The following is a 5,276-nucleotide window of genomic DNA, read 5'->3' on the forward strand; positions in this document are numbered from 1 at the left end:
TAAGAGCATTGGCTGATCTTGCAAAGGACATGGGTTTAGTTCCCAGAACCCACATAGGGTACAATCATCCATAATTCCAGTTCCAGGGGATCTGACACCCTCTTCTGGCCTCCATGGGGTCACACACCAGTTCTCCTATATTCATGCAGGCTAAATACTTATACACATAAAATACAAATAAATAATTTAAAAAACAAAACAAAACAAATAATAAATTAAGAATGTGGCTAGAAAATATGCTTGTAATCTCAGCACTTGGCAGGCTGAGACAAAAGGATCACAGTTTAAGGGCTTTCTGTCTCCCATAGCAAACCAACAAATAAACAAATGAACAAACAGAATGTGGAATTGACAGGTTAGGAAGTATCTAAGATGGAGCTGGAGAGATGGCTCAGTGGTTAAGAGTACTGGCTGCTCTTGCAGAGGACCTGGGTTCTGTTCCCAGCACCCAAATGGCGGCTAACAACTGTCTATAACTCCAGTTCCAGGGGATTTGACACCCTCTGCTGACATCTGTGGGCATGGCATGACATGGGGGCACTTACATACATGCAGACAATATACTCATACACATAAAAATAGTAAATACTAAAAAAATGTCTAATATGTGGCCCGTCATGTCCAGGGAATCTTTAAAATGCAAGCAACCTGTGAATCAATATATCTTTTGACTCAGTGAAAAATATGTCTATTCTTTGAGATGTAGAGGCCTGTGACAAGGGTACATACATATATAGTAAGAGAAAGGCCATTAAGTAAGCAAATCTAGCTAAAAATAACAAGACATCTACCTAAAAACTCATTTGGTCATGAGGCTCCAATGTAGGCATGAACACTCAACAATTTCCAATTCTTTTTCCAATTCCCAACATGAACAAAACAACTTCCCTGTTTATATCACTTTATCCACTGTAATTTAACATTTAAAGTTTTCTAAAAAGCAAGAAGAAAGCAAATTGACTTCTTTTGTGTGAGAGGAAGAAAAAAGGGAAAAGCTTATTAAAGTAAAAATGATAGTGTTAGATTACTTAATGGAAAATAAGATCAGATAGGGCTAGAAATGTTGCTTACTGATAAACCACTTCCTAACATGTGAAAGGCCCTGGGTTCTACTCTTAGCATTGAACAAACCAACAAACAAAAAAGAAAGAAAAGATAAATACAAATTTATATGATCTGTAAAAGGATTGAGAAGTAATAAGTTTTATTTACTTTGGTTTACCAGAGCCACCCAAGTAGTGAGATTCTAACAGTTCAGGATGCCACATGTCTGAATCTGTATCACATATACACTTTTGTGTCTGTCTTGCCTACTTAGGAGACAAATTGAACAATAATTTGTAGTTGAATATTCTGCAATCACTATTAGACTTTCTTTTATTCTCTGTGATATAACATTGTACAGAAAACAGCATGACAGGCCTGACCTGACATCCTTAGAAAAGCCCATTTGCAAGGTTGGTCATGGACTGGGCATCTGAGAATTTAGATTTTAGGAGATTCCTAACATTGGCTGAAAAAGTGGATTATTATGCTTGAATTATGTGTATAAAAACATGATTTTTTTCCTGAATACTTATTTTTCTTTCTCAAAGTTTGGAATTTGGGTACATGCCTGGCAGGGGTGTCTACATACTTTGCCCAGTAGAAATCCTCAGCCCCAAGTCTGTGGCTTGCCTCCTTGACTGGCAACAGTGTACATGCATTGACATAGCTTATTGTTGGGTGAACTAAGCAAATCCTGTGTGACTCTCTTGAGAGGAACCTTAGAGGGTTGAGTTTGGTTTCCCCTGGGCTATGCCCAGGTGCCTTTTCCCTGTGATGGTTTTGTTCTGTATAGGTTGTAGTCTTGAGCTCTGAGTCCTTTGAATCCTAGTAGTTAATCATTGTATCTGAGGATAGTCTTGGGACCTCTGACCCAGACATCTATAAATATTGCAGGTAGATCTATTTTCACACATAATATACAACAGTTTCAGTACATGATTACCATAGCTTATCTAGATGTATGAATCCATGTGCTCAGCCAAGCATGGTGGCATAGGCCTTTAATCCCAGCAGAGGCAGATAGAGCGCTAGGATTTTGAAGCCTGCCTGGTCCACATAGAAAGGTCCAGGCCAGCCAGGGCTACATGTTAAGAGCATGAATCAAGAAATTAGCAGAAGTAACAACTAAAATACCTCCTTTGTATTTCCTCCTCATCACCATCCTCATCCTCTTCCTCCTCCTTTTCCTTCTATTCCTCCTCCTCCTCTTCTTCTCCCTAGCTTTATGAAAATTAAAGAACTATAGTATGCCATGGGAAGAAGTGGGTAGCTGATCCAGCTCATATATTACCAGACAGAATAAAAATGAATAAAAGAATATAGACATGGCAGTGATAAATTTCCACAAGGGTAACAGATTTACAGTACACTGTGATATTAATAAACAAGTTGTCTTGGTATTAATAAAAAGTTTATATCAAAATTAGGTTTTCCAAGTTCAATTACATTTAAAACCTCAGGCTTATAATTTTTTGTGTATATACATTTTTATACTGTTATAACAATTTAGATCAAGAGAGACAAAGGAAAAAAAGATAAAACGTCTACACTGAGTAAACTACTAAGACTTTTCTACTTTTTAATGGGATTTCCCATCTGGTAGGCTTATTTTTGTATCCTGTTCAGAATAGACAAGACGCTTACCATATTTTTAACATTATGGGTTGCCACTGAAAGACAGATTTTTTTTTTTTTTGTCTTTTTGAGACAGTGTCTCCCTGTAGCCCCAGCTGTCCTGGAGCTCACTATGTAGACCAGGCTGGCCTTGAACTCACAGATATCCGCCTGCCTCTGCCTCCCAAGTGCTGGGACTACAGGCGTGCGCCACCACGCTCAGCTGAAAGACAGAGTTTATGTAAAGACTGACAAATTGTCCTGCATGATAAAGATCCTAAGAAATCATGTGACTAAAATAAAACATTGTGTTCAAGGAAAGTGTGAAGTCCTCATACCACGCTGTGTAAACATAGATACTCATTCTTCTTGGAGCCACTTAGATGTCAGGATTTCTGCTTCTGCTTTCCCTTTCATGCTGTTTTTATCCATCAGTCATTAAGGCAAACAAATCCTGCTAGGTCTTCAGGAGGATGGAGAGATGGCTCAGCAGTGAGGAGCACTGACTGTTCTTGGAGAACCTGGGTGTGGCTAAGAATCATCTTTAACTCCAGATCCAGGGGATCCAGTGCTCTCTCTCCTGGCCTCCATGGTCATTGCATGCATGTGGTACACTTACATACATGCAGGCAAAATACTCAGACACATAAATTTTTAATAACAAAAGAGTTCTTCAGGAAATTGTGAACAAATAGCAGACGTATGGCATTAAAACAGGTTAACACATATATGGCCTTTACTAATATTTAAGCATATTTTTCTTGGACTAATGGCAAGGAAAGAGGAACATGTCTGTTAACAGTGTCAAAAAGTTTGAAATCCAGTGTCTAAGCAATTCCTAACAGTTTTTCTGTAGCTTCAAGCTTTAAACAGTAGAGAATTCATGGAAATGCATTAAAGAATTCAAGCTTAGTGAATTATAGCCAAGCATGTTATTAAATTATATATACAGAATGCCAATGATACAAAATTATAAAATCCATAGAGTCTTTGGCATTAGTAATGAATAAGTGGCATTCATATAGCTTCTGCTCTTCCTTCTCATTATACTGTTTTACACAATAATATTCCTTAAGGAAAACAAATCCTTCACCTAAGGGATCCTAAGGAAATTGTGGACAAATAGCAAACCTGCCTAGCATGCACAAAACCCCGGGTTCAATCTCCACCACCAGATAAAGCTGGACATAATGGTACATACCTATACTGGCACTCTCCTCACCGGGGAGGTAGAGGAAGTAGGAGTTCCAGGCCATAGTGAGTTTAAGGCCAGCTTGGCCTACATGAGACATTGCCTCAAAAAAACAAGCAAACAAACAAACAAAAAAAACGGGCTGAAGAGATGGCTCAAAGGTTAAGAACACTGACTGTTCTTGCAGAAGACCTGGGTTTGAATCCCAGCACCCACATGGCAGCTAACAACTGTCTGTAACTTAACTCCAGTTCCAGGGGATCGAACAGTCTCTTCTGTTCTTCGCGGGCACTGCACAACACGGGTGCACTTACCTACATGCAGGCAATACATGCATATACATAAAATAAAAATAATAACACATTTTTTTAAAAAAAAAGAAAAAACAAAAAAAGCCGAAACAATTCAGCTTGTGGTTAAGAACACAAGGCAGCATTTAACAAAAATGACTACATTATTTATGTAGACATCACATGCAGATAGCTATGACACAGGCTCCAAATTCTTTCTTTCCTTCTCTCTCTCCCTCCCTCCGTCTTTCCCTCCGTCCTTCTCTCCCTTCCTCTCTCCTCTTCTTCATTTACTTTTGCCTGAGATAGGGTCTTACTATGTAGCCCTGGCTATCCTGGAACGTACTTTGTAGGAATAGTTGGCTCAAACTCACAGAGATCCACCTGCCTTCTGAGTGCTGGGATTAAAGGCATGTGTCACCATGCCTGGCCCAATATTAACCATTTACTCAAAGTTATATAAGAATTTGAAGGATTGGGGCTGGAGAGATAGCGGCTAAGAACACCATTCTTGCAGAAGACCCGGGTTCGAATCCCACATGGCAGCTAAGAACTGTCCGTAACTCCAGTTCCAGGGATCCCATAGTCTCTTCTGTACTCCATGGGCATTGCACGACATGAGTGCATTTACCTACATGCAAGCAATACACATATACACATAAAATAAAAATAATAAAATATTTAAAAAAAAAGAATTTGAAGGATTGAAAAATAATAATTTGCCAAGCATAGTGGTGCATGCCTTTAATCTCAGCACAGAGACAGAGGCAGAAACAAATCTGTGAGAACAAGGCCAGCCTGGTCTATGTAGTGGATTCCAGGCCAGTTGGGGAAATCCTGTCTTAAAAAAGAATTAGAAGGATTAAAGTCTCCTGTGGTATAAATCCATTAATAGCTTCACAACTCAGCTGAGCACAAGGAGAGTGTGATAAAGTAGCTCCACAGAATAGCTTCCTGTGGCCTGTGTGTTACATTAGTAGCACATGTTGAGAACCAATTTTTAAAATTATTTATTTAATAACCACATACTTAGAAGAAGCATTTCATTACAACAGCAATGACATATTCAATAACAATTTTCTGAGCTAAGATGCATCTCTTTCAAAATTGGCTGTAAATTTTTAGGTTTACAG

At 38.7% G+C, this 5,276-nt stretch overlaps 1 pseudogene; it reads left to right on the forward strand.

Moving 5' to 3' along the window:
• The first annotated feature begins 2,372 nt into the window (after positions 1-2,372).
• LOC103727342 overlaps positions 2,373-5,276 on the forward strand; it is a 12,720-nt pseudogene continuing 9,816 nt past the window's right edge.

Source organism: Nannospalax galili, unplaced genomic scaffold (genome assembly GCF_000622305.1).
Source record: "Nannospalax galili isolate Female #2095 unplaced genomic scaffold, S.galili_v1.0 scaffold87, whole genome shotgun sequence".
Taxonomy (NCBI): domain Eukaryota; kingdom Metazoa; phylum Chordata; class Mammalia; order Rodentia; family Spalacidae; genus Nannospalax; species Nannospalax galili.